Here is a 17456-nt window from a genome sequence, read left to right as displayed (position 1 = left end):
CTATTTCAATGGGAGGCCGACCCTGGGCTACCTACCCCTTCCAAAGGTGGCAAGTGGATTTCGCTGAAGTACCCCCTTGCCGAGGCTACAAATACTTGCTTGTTTTTGTAGACCAGCTTACCGGGTGGGTAGAGTGTTTCCCTACCCGACACTGCCAGGCTCGGGCGGTTACTAAGGCCCTGCTACATGAAATACTTCCCAGATTCCACCTCCCCGAGGTAATTGAATCAGATCGGGGAAGTCATTTCATCTCCCAAGTGGTCCAACAGGTAGCGCAGGCCCTTGGTATCCAGTGGAAGCTGCATACGCCCTGGAGGCCACAAAGCTCAGGCCAGGTAGAAAGAATGAATAGAACTCTCAAAGATACTCTAACAAAGCTCTGCATGGAGTCTGGTTTAAAGTGGCCTGATGCCTTGCTGCTTGCACTCACTCGCATTCGAAGGGCCCCCCGTAAGGGTCTGAGACTTTCACCCTTTGAGTTGGTTTTTGGGTTCCCTCCCCGAGTACTCATCCCCGGGTTCCGGGAAAATGTAAGCTGGGAGGTAGGGAATGACTCTTTGTGGAAACAGGTCTCTGCGCTGCAATCTGTCTTGTTTCAGCTACACCGGTACGCAGCACCCTTCCAGGCCCTTCCCTTGGATCGACCTGTGCATTCGTTCCAGATCGGTGACCGGGTCTTTATCAAGAAGTGGAAGCGTGATCCTCTCACAGCACGGTGGGAAGGCCCACATACTGTTTCGCTCATCAGCCAAGCTGCCGTCAAGGTTCTTGGAAGCGACAAATGGACACACTGCACGCGAGTTAAACGCTTTGTTAGCTCGGATCCAGAGGACGCCTCAACCGAAGAGGACAACGGCCCTCTGCTCACCCCGGCTCCGGACGCCCGGGGTGACACAGGTGAAGACTCTAACTGGGAGTATCACGGACTGAAGGGCTTAAAGGGACTCTTTAAAAGACGGAAACAATGAAGTTGTTCCTCCTGTTTCTGTTTTGTTTCCTTGCTTGCTCTTATGGTTGGGAAAACAGGTTTCTGCAGTTAGGAGAGATAATTGCAAGTTCCTTTAACCTCACTAACTGCTGGGTGTGCGGTGGCCCAGGGGAATTGGATGAATGGCCCTGGGTAGCCCAGCCAGTGCAGCCCAAATACTTGCTGAGTAACCTCAGCATCGTGCATAATGGCACGGAGCAATGGACCACAGATAGTAGCCCTTGGCGGCTCTATTCCGCTGGCATGGGAATCTTTTGCCTTAATCGCACCCGGCGTGGGGGCAGGTATGTGGGGGAAAGTAAATGTAGTTGGACCCTATCCCGGGGATATGATTGCTACCATCATCCTGGCTGTCACACCTATGATTGCTCTAAATATCGAGGGCGATGGAACCATACCCATGTGAAATTAACCAATAGTAGCTGGGTCAGATGTTCCTTCCAACACCATACCGGTGAGGGTTGTAAGGCAGTGGGACTAGATGGGTTCTTTGATTCCCTCTTTCTAGCCTGTCAACGCGATAACACCACTAGTAAAAAGCATGTGATCCGGTGGTATCAGTGGGCATGGCAGCACTCTAATGGAACTCGGGTAACTCACTTCAGACACTTTTGGTCTAATACCGACAGGCCCAGGTCAGGTTGTAAGTGTGTGTGGAAAGCAGGAGCTGGAGCATGGAAATGTGAATACTGCGCTCCTGATGGGGTACCGTCCTCCGTGATGGGTGGGCCATTCGGAGGACCCCTAGGAACAGGCAACCACATATACTATGAACGACCCTTGGACCCCGATACCTGGGATGGCCCTTTTGCTAATGGGACTTGGGCCCTAAAGGGCCATTATTGGATCTGTGGCTCTTATGCCTATCGCAGACTTCCACCAAATTGGTCGGGGATATGTTATGGGGTATATTCGGCCATTGTTCTTTCTCTTGCCCCAGAACCGGGGAAACACACTAGGAATTAGAGTGTATGATGATCTCGTTAGGGAAAAGCGGTTTGTGGACTCCACTTTAACTGCCGGAAGTTCCCAGGCCTGGGGAGCTCAGGAGTGGCCCCCAGAGCGGATCATCAAACATTATGGGCCTGCCACCTGGAATCCCAGCGAGCTTGTCACGGGGGCTAGGGAACCAATTTACAATCTGAACCGCATTATCAGGCTGCAAGCTATCTTGGAAATATTAACCAACCAGACAGCTGCAGCGTTAGATCTGCTGGCAGATCAGTCAACCCAAATGCGAAATGCCATCCTCCAACATCATCTAGCTCTTGATTACTTGCTGGCGGAGGAAGGCGGGCTCTGTGCAAAACTTAATGAGTCTAATTGCTGCCTGCAAATAGATGACAATGGGCAAACAGTGAAACAGTTGACCAAAGAAATGAGAAAACTCGCCCACGTCCCAGTCCAAACCTGGGGTGGGTGGGACACAGACTGGTTCACATCCTGGTTGCCACAAATGGGATGGTTTCGTAAAGGCTTTTTGCTTTTTATGCTTGTTATAGTTACCCTTATAACCTTCGCTTGCTTCACCCCCTGCTTGGTCGCTATAGTTCGACGACTGGCTACCCATGTTACCTATCAGCAAATAATGACTTTATATCGGCCTGAGGATCGGCCAAAGGAAGCAGAGGAGTGGGGAAGTTTAAGCTCTTAAAATGCTTTAAGGGGGGAAAGCTGTTAGAAAAATAGGCCAATACAAGCCTGTTAGCAAGACTAGGCCCTTAGCATAGGTAGAATCAAGGCCCTTAGCATAAGTAAAATCAAGGCCTTAAAATGCAAGCAGAGAGAAAAGCCTGTGTCAGCTATTATCAGCTTATGCTTGGTTTGTACGAGTTCATGCTTATCAGCAAGGCCCACGCTTGGCGTAACATATGTGCAGCTGTCTTTTTCTGCTTATGGCCAAAAGCAGTTAGCCTAATGGGTCATCTTCTCATGCATGAAGCCAAGAGTAGTTAGTATGATAGTATAAGGGGTTAAAGGGGATATCTTATGTCTTCCTTACAATGATAAATGTATCCGTGCAGCTGCACTGTTATCATGATGGATGTATCCGTGACAGTTATGCATATCTTGTTCCTTTTTGATTGATATATGTATTCTATGTACTTCAATATTCCCTATAGATACATTTACAGGACCTATAGGGTCAGCCAAGTAACGCAAATAAGACGTCAACAAAGTTGTTTGTTTCGGGGTATAAAGGTAAGCCCATCTGGCCATGTAAGGTGTGTCTCTCTCGGGCATTAGCCAGGACGAGAACACCCGCTCAGCTGATCAATCAAGGCTTCCTGTGCGAACAGCTGATTAGCAGGGGGAGGGGGGAAAATGAGGCGGGGCATTCAGGAGAGGAGGCGGAGTGGAGGTGAGCTGGGGCCAGCCACCAGCTCACCTGCCCCCCCTGGCCACTGCCCACCCACTAACCTCAGCCCCCCCCTCCCTCACTTGCTATTGTGTCCTACAGGAGGCCTGTGATATGCAGGGGGTCAGATTAGATGCTCTAATGGTCTCTTCTGGCCATAAAGTCGAGTAATTTCTGAAAAACTGAGTGTAGCATTGGGAGCAGCGTCTGATGTTTCCCTGTCTAGCTGGCTTGCTGCCTAGAACGAACGCTCCTTGAGTGGGGTGATCCACAGGGAGTAGCTCAAACCTGCAAAGTGCCTGGCCGGGGCAGGACATTAGCACAGCAAGGGAGGGGTGTGGCAGTGACATCACAAAGGCCTTTTGCAGGACCTCAGCCTATTGGTCCAAGGTGGTGGGGAGGTGGTGACCTCACAGAGAGATGCTGACATCAGCCAGGCACGACAGGGGCAAGGGGCCAGGGAAACCTCAGAGACCCCTGTGGCTTTGCTTCAGCAAGTCTCCTTCTCCAGGTCTCTCTTTGAGGAATGAGAGAGTATTCGGGTTCACGGACGTGAGCGCCAGGAGGAACCTCTTTCGAGTTTTCGCCTTCCCTTCTAGTGATTTTACTAGAAAACAGCCGTCCCTGTTTAGATGGTAAGAGCCTCCTGAAGGTTAGAAACCTGTTCAGTCTGATCCAGCTGGTGACAGTTGGATTCTAGGCATGGAAAACAGGAGCTTAAGGAGGCAGAATTTTATTGCGCACCTAGGATTTTGTCCCTTAGAATCACTGGGGACATTGGGGTTTGTCCTTTTTGTTTCACCTTTTCGTCCATCCATCCCTCCCTCCTTTCTCTTCTTCTCTTGCTTACTTTGTTCTTTCTCCTGTTCCCCTCCCAACACCAGGAGGGGTGTGTGTGTGTGTGTGTGTGTTTTGCGGGGCAGTGCTCTGCAGCTCCCACTCTGGGAGGTCCACCCAAAAATGTGGGGCTGAAATAGTGCTTGGGCAGTCAGGGCCGGATTAACCTTTTGTGGGTCCTGGTACCAAACATATTTGTAGGCCCCTATGTAGTCACTGTGGACTCCGAGTGTGGGCCTGGTGGGGCTGTGCCATTGGTGCCATAGCATACCCGGTACTGAACCTCAGAGACATTTTTCATTTTGATCACACACCTCTCCATGACTGTACGCATTGCCATACACAGCTCCCTCAGCCCCCGGGTTTTCTTATTGAGCTGTACACCCATGTGGGTTTACCAGTGTCCACAGTGAGCAGAACTTTCATAGTGATCAAGGAAACTCCCCACAGATTTATATCCTTCCTCATTCAGACCTTCTCTAGCCATGTCTCCAGTACCCCCCATGTCACCAGTCACGGCATGTGGTCCTAGTCTCAGCTCACAGTTCTAAAGCCAGCAGACACCTGATCAGTTCTGACAGATCCCTCCCCTCAGCCCCCATCCTGCCATGTGAGCCAGCCACCTGCAAACACCATCTCCCCAAAGTCAGAACTTAGCCCTTGGGAATCTGAAGCCACCAGCCTCTCTCCCTCTGCTCCCATCTACATGCTAGTCTGCTACCTGGTCACCACCACCTCTCCCCATGCTTGTTTCCTTTCCACTTTGGACATGCTCCCACCCAGCTGGAAGCTCCCTCTGCCAGCCTGACCTGCTCCCTCTTTCCCTGCTCCCCTTGACATTCCTGTCCTACTGGTGACCTCTGTTCCTTGAGGTGAACTCCAGTGTCTTTAGCTGCTCTAGCTTAATGGCCCCAGTAGTCACAGAGCCACCTGCAGCTTCTCTGGCTACAGCCCTGGGGCCAGTTCCCAGAGGCCAGCCTTAGCCAGCTGCAGCTACTAGCCGCAGGAGGGGCGGCAATGCCAGGACTGAGCACGCTTGAACCTTGCAACGGCAGCACTAGGGACTCTAAATCCTCAGCGCTGGCCCTAGGCAGCTGCAGACTCTGGAGTTAGGCACTTCCCTCCTCTAGGCCATGGCTTTAAATACCTGAGATTCCCATCACCTGCAGCAGAGGCCACCAGTTCCCACGCCCCCCTCAGCCATCACCTAGTCATGCAGAAAGTGCAGCCTGAGTGATTTTGGAGGCTGGGGTGGCAGGAGGTTCCCGTCCCTGAGGAGCAGCTCTGCAACAAGCTCACGTGCTTCCCAGTTGGGACATTAGCCGTTACTGACAAGGTTTGTCTGTGTTCTTTTTTTGATCTCATTGTTAGGTGTGAGAAGTATGAACCGTTTAATATGTTCAATTAGTTGCTTAATAAGATGTTTATGAGGTAAATCACTGGCTTTAAAATAAGATCCAATCTGGAGCATATGAACTATTGACCCCTGGACTCCAGCTCTGAGAGGGGACTTGTTTACCATCAGGGGACAGGCTCAAACCAGTCCAAACCGGGTTTTCCCGCCAAAACCAGCCCTCAGCGTTCCATCTCCTCAGCACTTTTCCCGCCACAGAAGTGATATAAGGACGTGCTCAGCGCCTGCGCGGGGCCGTCCCCCCCCCCCCAGCGACGGCCCCTCCACGGTCGGGTCTTCCCAGCGCTCCCGAGCCGGAGAGCGACGAGCCCCCTGGGTCCCGCCTTGATACTGAGCAACCGGAGGCCTGTCACCCCCAGGCCGCCCGTCCTCCAGCCCGGGGGTCCAGCCTCCCACGGCGCCCCCCGGGGAGGGAGAGACCCCGGGGGGGGGCACTGGGGCGGGGGCGGAGAGTGACTCTGCGCCCGGGAACCTGGGAGAAGCCTCACAGCTGCCTCAGCCCCAGTGGGATTTGGGGGCAGAGACTGGGGCCTGGCGGGGATCCTGTGGTGTGGGGAGATGGGGGTGTCAGGCATGGAGGAGAGAAGCTGGAGTTGTAGGGGAAGGTCAGTGGGATGTGGGGTTGAACTGTCTCTGGGCAGCCAGGAAATTCCCGGGGAGTTGCGGGGCGGGGAAGGGGGAGGGGGGTTAATTGGATCCTGTCCCTGTTGGTGCCACTTGCCTCTCGCCCCGATACAAATTCTCTCTAGTTCTGCCCCTTTTCTCTCTCAGTGTCTCACACGGGGCTATAAAATCTGGGGCGATTTCCCCCCTTTCTCCTCCAATGATCAGCTCTCCCGTCTCCCCCGATTTCCCCCCTTCTCCCCATGAGTCTCAAACGTCAGTTTAAAATCTTCTCTAGTGAGGGGCATTTTCCCACCCATTTTATCTGCAGCGATTTGTCCTTGTGTAGGTGGGAAATTGTTGCCCTGAGTCATTCCCCAGCACATGGCTGCCCCTGGAGTGGGGGTGGGATGGCTCAGTGGTTGGAGCACTGGCCTGCTAAACCCAGGGCTGGGAGCTGACTCCTTGCGGGGGCCATTTGGGGATTTAGTTGGGGATTGGTCCTGCTTTGAGCAGGGGGTTGGGGTAGACACCTCCTGAGGTCCCTTCCAGCCCTGATATTCTAGGAGATGCCGGGTCTCTGCCAGGGCAGGGAAGGGAGGCGCATGTGTCCCCCATGGGGACTGCCCATACCCCAGTTTCCCAATCCCAGTTGTTGCCCCCTAACTACCAGCACAGTTGCCCCCAACCATCAGTTGCCAGTCACCTGTCCATCCCCCACTGCTGCCCCCTTCCTTTATCCAGGGACCTTCCAGCTCCCCCTCCCTTGCCCTTTTAATCAGCTCCTCAAAGGGCTCCCTGCTGCCCATGGCAATGGTGGGGGTGGGGGTGGGGGGGAACCATTACTTTGTGTTTATGTATTGGACAGTCATATAAAATCCAGTCCAACAGTCCCCCTTTTCCACTAGTTCATTAACAGCAATATAAAATCCCCTCAGATCTTGGTGTTTTTCTCTCATGTTATCAAATACGCAATTTGTGACACATTTGCTTTGCAAATCTCAAAGATTCATATAAAATACCCTAAACATTTGCCCCACTGCTCTCTAGTTGTCTATTTCTAATTGAATATGCGCTGAGATTTTCCCCTGTCTCTCTAATTATAAAATACCAAGAAAATCTCAGGTTTACACCTTTGCTCAGATTCTTGAACATGGATATAAAATGTTTGCAAATGTTGCCCATTTCCTCTTTATTCATTTATCAAATATTGATGTGAAACACTCAGATTTTACCTCCTATCAACAACTGATATAAAATCCCTCTGATTTTCCACTTTCCTAGAGAGGAAATTATAGAGATAATTTGCAAAATGGATCCAAAATCTCTCAGATTGGGAACTCTTTCATTTCTGAACGTTGCTCTCAAAGCTCAGGTTTTGCCTCTTTCTGTGTCATTATCAAATGTCAGTTAAAAATCCTATCGGGTTTGGGGCTGTTCCCCGTGTTTCTAAATCCCAGCAACTTCTTCCTTCGAGGGAACCTGTTGCCCTGAGTTCTTCTCCATCCTGGAGGTTGCAGGGGGTGAAATTGCCCAGAGATCATCTTTCCCGACTCCTTTGTGAATCATTTGGTCCCTCCTTTACCTCTGTTAAAATGTTTGCCAAAGAAAGAGACCAGCCAGATATTTAATACACATCAAAGCCAGAGGCCTCCCCCTGTTTGGGGGGTCAGTGGTTCCCAACCAGTTACAGAAGAGTTGGCTGGACCCTTTTCTCCAGCTGGCACGGGATGAGGAGGTCACTCTGAGTGCAGTGTGAGTTGAGAAGTATCCCAAACCCCATGGCAAATGGCCTTGGTGAGGGGTTGCTTCCCGCAGTGCTAAGATGCAGCCACCTCTGGGGTGGATCCATGGTGGCCATTATTTGGTAGTGACAGGCCATGGACATTTCTTATCTATTTTGTCCCTCCAGGCCTTCCATACTCCAGTTCAAGAGGCATCCCCCAGGGCTCCCTCTGCCTGTGTGACTGGCCAGCAGGGGGCGGTGGTCACTTTCTATCCACTTCTCAGGCACTGTGAGGTAACAGTGTTGCTGGGTGGGGGTGGGGCTGTGGGGGGAGATAGCAGCGGAAGGGGGATTGTGGTGGGGGGAGGCCTCTGGGTGGCTGGGCAGGGGGTACCCTAGTGAGGTTGGTGGGTTCTGGAGATTTGGGGTTTCAGAGGGTGGTTGTGATGTGCCCAGCCCTGAGGCTGTGGGTCCTGGAGGTGGGTATCGCTGGGGGCTGCAGAACAGCCGGGGTGGGCGTCTCTTGGGGAGGCGGGACAGGGGGTTAGAGGGAGCCTGGTGCTGAGCCAGGGGCTCTGTCTGGGCTTCCCCCGCAGACTCCTGGGATTGCTGCCGTGCCCAGTGCACAGAGTGTGTGTGGGAGAATCCCGGCGCTAGGCCAGGGGTGCCCTGTAAAGCATCAGGGGATCCCGCAGGGGGGAGGAGGCAAATGGCAGGGCAGATCCTGCTGGAGGGCAGGGGCGGAGGGGGTCCTAGGCAGGCAGTGAGGGACTGAGTTCCCAGTGGGGGTCTCTTTTGGGGGGTCTCTGGCTTTTGGGGTCTCTTGGGGGGAGGGGGAAAACACTTTGGGACTCCCAACCTGGCAATGAAGATCTGGTGGGGGTTCTCTGGCCGGTGGGGTGAGGGGAGGGAGAAGGGAGATTAAAAATGTCTCTGTGGGCTTAGCCTGGCAGCAGGGGCCAGGTCTACATTGTAATAAACAGATTGAGCATTTCCCAGCATGGCAGAATCTAGCGTGTCTGTCTGCAGGGAAAGGGCCTGGGGGAATTCTGATGTGAAATTAACTAAAACCGGTTCTGAAACACCCACAACTGCCCTTCTCCCCGAGACAGGCTGCAGAATGACGTCCATGTTTTGCTCCAGCTCATCCCAGCCTGCCGTGGGACAGGGAAGAGAAATGGCTGCAGTGGAGCCAACTGAGGTAGAGATTATCGGGGGGTTGCTGGTGGGTTCCTGCTGGAGGAGAGGGAGAGCAAATACACTGGAGATGGGAAGGTTTGCACAGTCTGGTCTGGAGGTTGGAGCGGGGCAGGAGATGCACAGGGTGGAGAAAGGAGGAGGCCAGGGTGTGGCAAACCTGCTGGGAGTTATTTAATAAGTGGCCTAGATTCTAGGTACAGACCCAGGAAGTTCGGAGGTGGAAATGTCCTAATTTGTGAAGAAAGAAAATAGCCCACCTACATGGAGCTAGTCAAACTGACCAGACTCCCAGACTCCCAGTGCTGGAGCCTGACCTCACTAACCAGCGGCTGCTGTGAGATATGAAGGGGACACCCATGAGTCAGGCTTATTGGAGCTGCCTCTCCCTTCATATCCCGCTTTTCACAAGGAGGAGGCTATTGGGCTTCCTACCAGGGAGCTCTCCCTGGACCCTGCTAGGGGCTCCATCTCCTGTATCGGTCAGTGGCTAGTAGGGGTGTGATGGATCTGCTGGGAGAGACAAGGGGCTCTCGCTTCGTCCCCTCACCCTGGTATTTGCTGGATACGCTGAGCGGGGTGGGGGTGGGACTCTGTTGAGTGGGATCCACCCAGAGCTTCCATTTGATTGGCTCCTCTCTGCCACAAATAGTGGGGCTGTGCGTGGGGAAAGAGGTCCTGAGTGTTGGACTCTTGCTCTTTCAGGGGCCGGTGACCTTCGAGGAGGTGGCTGTGTATTTCACCAGGGAAGAGTGGGCTCTGCTGGACCCCGCTCAGAGAGCCCTCTACTGGGATGTCATGCAGGAGAACTATGAGACGGTGACCTCGCTGGGTAAGGGTTCCTGTCCCCTCGGTTCTTGGAAGGGGAAATGAAGAGATAAGGTTCATGCCAGCCCCATGATGCCACCTCTACTCTGTCCTGTTTCAGCATCACCCCAATATGCCAGTGACACACACACACTACCAGAGACCCTCCCCTGCTGCAGAACACTTTGGGAACAGAGCACAGGAGCCGTATCGCACAGTGTCAAATAGCTCCTGTTTGCTCAAGTGAAACTGGGGGTTAGGTCTGGCATAACTGTTCCATACCCCTAATCATTTTTGTTGCCCTTTTCTGAACCTTTTCCAATTCCAATATATCTTTTTTTGAGATGGGGCGACAACATCTGCATGCAGTATTCAAGATGTGGGTCTATCATGGATTTATTTGCTGTTTTTACAATTATGATATATGATATATTCTGTCGTATCTATCCCTTTCTTAATTATTTCCAACATTGCTTGCATCATATTTTGCAATATATTCCAAATAAGGTAATTAACGTGCAACATATGTGTCGTTGTTTGGGGTTTTAAGCTTTAAAAGGCTTGTGTGATTTTTAGCTCAGGGGGACAGTATTCCAATAGCTGTCACCCCCTGCGCACTTTTAACCAAGAAAAGAACCTCAGGCTGAGCTGATTCAAAATCAATTGTGTGGTTGTTTTCCACAACAGCTTCAAGAGGTCCCTGTGATGGAATGTAAATGTCTTCTTCACACCTTCCCCCTGCAGGAGAATGGCTGTTTGACCAGCTGTTTGCCTTGCTGTCTCTGAGGAACTGCTCTGTGGGTGTTCCCCAGAATTGTAACTTTTTCAGTAATATCATACAGTAAAATCTCATAACTTTACATACAGTGTTACTACACATTTTAACAGGAGGATAATATTCAGTAGATTATGCGTTTTCAAATGATACCTCACAAGCCATACTGTGTACAAAATTGATCATGATTTTCTAGAAGAGTGAGCACAGTGACACAGTGTCTGTGTGTGTGTTCCCAGCAGATATGTGGGTATTTCAATCCCTCATAAGCATAGTGTTCGGCATCTTCAAGGCCCTGGGGAACTGGTCCTGGGAATTCACTGGTTTACCAAGTGTGACACTGGATGGAATTGTGAGACACTTTGGTATTAATAATAAAATAATAATATAATCTGATAAAATTGCAATGAATCGTGCTCGATATGCCATGTAAGGTGTCAGTAAAAATGTTATGATTTGCCAAGTATGATAATATTGTTTCTATGTTTGTATCACCTTTGTATTGTGAGTTATAGATATGTAGGGTATATCTGTATTTCCAGACTTGTGCAGTGTTTCTGGGTGACACCCCCAGACATATTGGCATCAACACTGCCTAGCCTGTTTGATGGCCCATTGACGATCATCAGCTGTACAATGAGCCCATGGAAAGGACCAAGGGGATACACCTATTGAGTCAGCAAGACATGCCGGGGTATGCCTGTGTAATGAGAACTCCAAGGCTTTTCCATGCCACGTGCTTTGAAGCTTGTGTTTGGGACACAGGAAGTACAGGACACATGGCAAAAGGAATGTAAAGGGCAGCTGCATCATCTCCATTTTGTCTTCAATCCCCCTTCCTACCTCTGGAGCAACTTCTCTACAAACTGAACCCTGGAACAAAGGACTGAATGACCCATCCAAGCTATGGGTGTGTTCCTGACGGACTTTCAAGCCAGCAGCTCACCAATACTGCTAAGAACCTGATATATCCATTTTGGAATGTATCTGACTGCTTTCCCATTTAACTTCTTTCTGTCTTTCTTTCATTTAAACCTTTAGTTTAGATGCTAAAGGATTGTCTGGAAGGATGGAATTTTGGGTAATATCCAAACCTATACTGACCTGGTGATGTGGCTGACCCTTTGGGGTCAGAGGAACACTTTGTTTATGTGAGCAGAGTTTTTGAATAACCTCTCACTGTACTGGACCTAGCTGCTGATTAGGAGCCAGAGAACTGGGATGCAATAAAGGGGGCTGCGTGATTTCTTTTTTCAGCTTCTCGATTACCCGCGTGGGTGATCAGAAGCACAGTTGGTGACTGGTCGGTGAGTTTAACTTCAGTGTTAACCAGCAGTTTTGGGAGCATCTGCTCTCCCTTTTTCAGCCTGCCCTGATCTTGGCATTTTCAGTGAGAACTGCCCCTGGCCCACCAGGTCACACTAAGCACTGAAGTTAAATTAATAGAATGTTTTTTTTATGACCAAGTCTTATGAAATCAACTGAACTCCTTTGTTTTCTTTCATCTGAGCAGGGTTTCTAGTTTTCCAGCGTGATGTGATCTCCCAGCTGGAACAAGGGGAAGAGCCATGGGTCCCAGACCTCCAGGGTTCAGAGGAAAGAGAGATCCTGAGATCTCCGTGCACAGGTGAGGAAACATTAAACCACCTCAGAATCTGTAAGTGCCCGAAGGAAACATCTGGGATACCCAACAAAGCCTTTGGGGAGGTCTCTCAGTTCATTATTATCCCTAGCAGGGGTCGTATCCTCAGGGTAAATATAGTTCATGGCTTCCTATAGATCCTAGCAGACACCAGGCAGTAGCTTCCTCCCTTCCCCCTGCGTATTTGGAAGGGATGTGAAGGCTGAATTCATCCCCCTCCTCTCTCCTATTTGGGGGAAGAGTTTGGGGGAGTTCAGCTCCTGATTTTTATTTGACCTGTCCTCAGCACTTGTTTTGGTTTGGTCTTCCCCTTTCCATCCCTGTTTGAGGTTTCTGTCTCTATCACAGCAGGTGATGCAATGGCATGTGAGAAAGAGGAGCAGAATTCTCAGCCTGAAAATGTTGAGCCAGTGGGTAAAAACAGAGCATTATCTCAAAGATGGAAAAGGAATGTGTCCAGGAGTCATGAGCAGGGAAAGTCCTGGGAGATTCAGCACAGACCAAAAACAGATCAAGGAAACCAGCCAGGAAAGAAAGTGGATAAATTTATTTCCTCTCGGGGAACTCAGAAGATCCTCATGGAAACCACAACACAGCAGGAAATCCTCAGGCGAAAGAGAAAAAATACATGCAGGGAGTGTGGAAAAACCTTCTCTCACAGCTCAGCCCTTTCTGTACATCAGAGAATCCACACAGGGGACAGGCCCTATGAATGCACTGAGTGCGGGAAAACCTTTAATCGCAGTTCGCACCTTATTAGTCATCAAACAATCCACAGAGGAGAGAGCCCTTTGAATGCCGGGAGTGTGGGAAATGCTTCACTAGCAGCTCAAACCTTTCTCAACATCAGAGAATCCACACAGGGGAGATGCCCTTTGAATGCCGTGAGTGTGGGAAATGCTTCACTAGCAGCTCAAACCTTTCTCAACATCAGAGAATCCACACAGGGGAGAGGCCCTTTGAATGCCGTGAGTGTGGGAAATGCTTCACTAGCAGCTCAAACCTCTCTAAACATCAGAGAATCCACACAGGGGAAAGGCCCTTTGAATGCAGTGAGTGTGGGAAAAGCTTCACTCAAAGATCAGACCTTTCTAGACATCAGAGAATCCACACAGGGGACAGGCCTTATGAATGCGCTGAGTGCGGGAAAACCTTCAATCGCAGTTCGCACCTTATTAGGCATCAAACAATCCACAGAGGAGAGAGCCCCTAGGAATGCCGTGAGTGTGGAAAATGCTTCACTAGCAGCTCAAACCTTAGATTTAATTTACCCTGGTTCCTCAACTGTTGCTACAGCTCTACTACCCATCAGTCCAAAGACTGAGAGAAATGGAGAGTTCCAACCATTATCCTTTTAGTATCTTATTGTTCCTCTCTCTGTTTTTTGTGCTGGCCTTTCTATTCTATCACTTTCTGCCTTTGTTTAGTTGGTAACAGTTGGTTTCCATCACTCACGTTTGTTTGTTTAAATCTCTATCCGTTGTGAAATAAATTTTTTGCTTGTTCGATAACTGTACTCAGGTGCTGTGTGAGATACAGTAGCAATGGTCCACAGTAAAACTAGTAACCTGGGATACTTGGGGAAGAGAGGATCTGGGATTTCACCAGGGAGCTGGTGATCCGGGCTGGACCCCAGAGGGGGACACATTGAAGGAACTCAAGGGTTAAGGTGGCTGCTGTAGCTCAGAGGAGGGTCCCTGAGTTCCAGCAGGCTGGTGAGTTTGGTCACTAACATCCAGCTGCCAAATGCAAAACTCCCTCTTCCTTGTGGCAGGTGGCAACAAGGAGACTCACAGTCCTCAGCACCCTGAGAAGGGTCACAATGTGTCTCTATGTTGATCCACCTGTCAAATCCACACAGGAAAGCTCGATAGCACAAAACTCTGCCCTGTGAAATCATGGAACATGTGCTCTTTGCTCTGTGAAAGCATGTAAAGAATCCCAGCGCTGGAGGACAGGGTTTGGGTCCAGAGTGACCTAGACAAATTGGAGGATTGGGCCAAAAGAAATCTGAGGAGGTTCCAGAAGGAGAAGTGCAGAGTCCTGCACTTAGGACGGAAGAATCCTATGCACTGCCACAGCCTGGGGACTGACTGAGTGAGGGGGGTTTGATAGCAGCCTTCAAGTACCTGAAAGAGCAGCAGTGTGGGCTTTCTCCTTGCCACTTTTGCTGGGCTGGGCAGGCAGCCTGGAGGCCTTTCTAGAAGAGAACTGGGAATGGAGTTAAAAAAACCAATGTGAAGACCAGAACCTCAGGTTTAGACTCATTTATTTATAATATTAAATCTTCAATTCTAGTGTCACAGTCAATACAATTGCTTCAGCCTGATAGTTGCCCAAAGGGAAACTTAACGTCTCTCCAAGGGGAGTGGAGAGAAAACACTTTTCAGAGTCCAAGAGAGACAAGGCGGGTGAGGGTAAGAGCTTGCAGAGGACCAACCTCTGTTGGTGAAAGAGACAAGCTGTGGAGCTAACCCAACACCCTTCTTCAGTTCTGTGTAGCCTGGAAGGTCGTCTCTTCCATAACCAGCAGTTAGAACATAAGAACAGCCACACTGAGTCAGACCAGTTCATCTAGCCCACTCTCCCGAAAGTGGCTAATGCCCGGCGCCCCAGAGGACCCCTGGGCCCAACATGGATACAGCACCACCACAAACAAGGTTAAAAGTCAATGCACATGGGAGAAGCATCTTGTGTTTCCATGGGCGGTAGGTTTGTAGAAATTTTGGTGGTGCCCAGAACCTGCCCAAACTCCGCCCCCCACCCGCCCAAGGTTCTGGGAGGGAGTTTGGGGTGTGGCTGGGGATGAGAGGTTTGGGGTGTGGGAGGGGGCTCAGGGCTATAGCAGAGGGTTGGGGTGTGGGGTGATGGCTGTGTGGTGGAGCTGGGGATGAGGGGTTCATGATGCAGGAGGGGGCTCAGGGTTGGGGCAGACGGTTAGGGTGCAGGGGGATGAGGGCTCTGGCTGGGGCTGGGAATGATGGGTTTGGGGTGTGGGAGAGGCTCAGTGCTAGAGCAGAGGGTCGGGGGGGGGGGGGTGCGGGCTCTGTCGGCGGCTGGGGGGTTTGGGGTGTTGGAGAGGCTCAGGGCTGGGGCAGAGGGTTAGGGTGCAGGGGGATGAGGGCTGTGTCTGGGATGGGGATAAGGTGTTTGGGGTGTGGGAGGGCTCAGGACTAGGGCAGAGGGTTGGGGTTCAGGGGTGTGTGAGGGCTCTATCTGGGGCTGGAGATGAGGGGTTTGTGGTGTTGGAGGGGGCTCAGGGCTGGGGCAGAAGGTTGGGGTGTGCGGGGGGATGAGGACTCTGGCTGGGACTGGGGATGGGAGGTTTGGGGTGAGCTCAGGGCTCAGGCAGAGGGTTGGGGTGTGCGGGGGGATGAGGACTCTGGCTGGGACTGGGGATGGGAGGTTTGGGGTGTGGGAGGAGCTCAGGGCTGGGGCAGAGGGTTGGGGTATGGGCGGGGGAATGAAGGCTCTGGCTGGGACTGGGGATGGAGGTTTGGGGTGAGCTCAGGGCTGGGGCAGAAGGTTGGGGTGTGCGGGGATGAGGACTCTGGCTGGGCCGGGGGATGGGTGGTTTGGGGTGTGGGCGGAGCTCTGGGCTGGGGCAGTGGGTTGGGGTATGGGCGGGGGAATGAAGGCTCTGGCTGGGACTGGGGATGGGAGGTTTGGGGTGTGGGAGGGGCTCAGGGCTCGGGCAGAGGTTGAGGATGTGGTGGGGGTTAAATCTCTGACGGGGGTGGGGGCTCGGGGGTGGGGCAGGGCTGGGGATGAGTTTGGGGTGCAGGCAGGCTGCTCCGGGACAAGGGCCAGAAAGGAGGACTCCCCCCAGCCCTTTCCCTGCTGGCAGCAGCAAGCTCTGGGAGGAACCCTCATTCCCCAGCAGCACCTCACTCCCACCACTGTCACTGCAGGTGCTCCTAGGGCCCTTCTCAGGTCCAGGAATCTCCTCGCCTCCCCATTATGGGTGCCGGGGGTGCTGCATGCACCTCCTCCTGCTGTTGCCCCTGACTGTAGCCTCACTGGGGTGGGGATGGGGCTGTCTCCTTGCCCAGCATGGGGCAGGAGTGGTGACTGCAGGGGGGGGCTGTGATGGTGGAGGGTCCCGCTGGAAAAGGGAAGGGTCTGAGGTGGAAGGGCAGGCTCAGAGTCAGTCTGTCCTGGCAGTGAGAATGGTAGGGGGGGCACTAGGACCCTGTGGCAGCAGTTGCTGCAGGGAGGCAGCATGGAGCTGCATGGAAGAGGCAGGGACCCTCTGCTCCCTCCAGGGCCCAGGGACATGCATGGGGCCAGCAAGGGGGTCCGGGGGACACTCGGGGGAAGCACGGGGGGGTGGCAGGTGGGGCCAGAGGGGAGACCCAGCCCCAAACTTTGGTGTAGCTGGGCCCCAGGGCTCTGAATATTGCTGGTGCCCGGGGTATATAACTGTGTCATCTGAGAAAGACAGAACCCTTGGAAACCTGCATCTCCCATCCCCTGGCCTTGCGTGTTATGATTCCAGCTGCGTGAGCTGTTTGTAGGATGTTCCGGCATGATGGGGACATGAAGTTTTGAGTCAGTTTTTGCTCCTGCAGATTCCTTTGCTGTTACAATTATAATGACATGAACAAAAGGGAGGCACAATAAACCCCCAAATTGCAATACAGGTGGGGAAAGGGAAGATCACGGTTAAGCCAAACACGTCAAAATAAAAATTAATACAAAAAAGGGGAGGGGGGAAGAGATCAGGTATGTGGAGATCCCCTTGATATTTCAACGCACATTGTTAGAATCAAAGTTCAGATTTGACACTGGAAAACCTGCAGCTACCCAGCTCTGTGAACACCTGTGATGAGCCTGATGGAGTTGGGACACCTGTTCTGCTTCAATCATTTATTTTCTCTCTTTCTTCTCCCCCCCAATTCCTCATCTCCAATGTCTCTGCCTTTCTCCTCTTGCTCCCTCTCCCCTGCCCTTTCCCAGGAACTCACAGTCTACAGCATTTAGGACAAGCCAGAGCTCCCATGTTCTGCACATGAGCCTGTGTCAGAGGACGTGTGACCGCGGTCAGAACCAGTCACCAGAACAATATGACCCTTTATGGGCGACTTCTCTGCCTGCTCTGCAAATTA

General features: G+C 51.8%; 1 pseudogene; it reads left to right on the top strand.

The window, feature by feature from the left end:
• LOC120381919 overlaps window positions 1-13570 on the top strand; it is a 480690-nt pseudogene extending 467120 nt beyond the window's left edge.
• The last annotated feature ends 3886 nt before the right edge of the window (window positions 13571-17456 follow it).

The sequence above is a fragment of the Mauremys reevesii genome, linkage group 14 (assembly GCF_016161935.1).
Source record: "Mauremys reevesii isolate NIE-2019 linkage group 14, ASM1616193v1, whole genome shotgun sequence".
Lineage (NCBI taxonomy): Eukaryota > Metazoa > Chordata > Testudines > Geoemydidae > Mauremys > Mauremys reevesii.
Note: the sequence above shows the minus strand (reverse complement) of the source record. Positions and strands in the feature narration are given on the sequence as shown.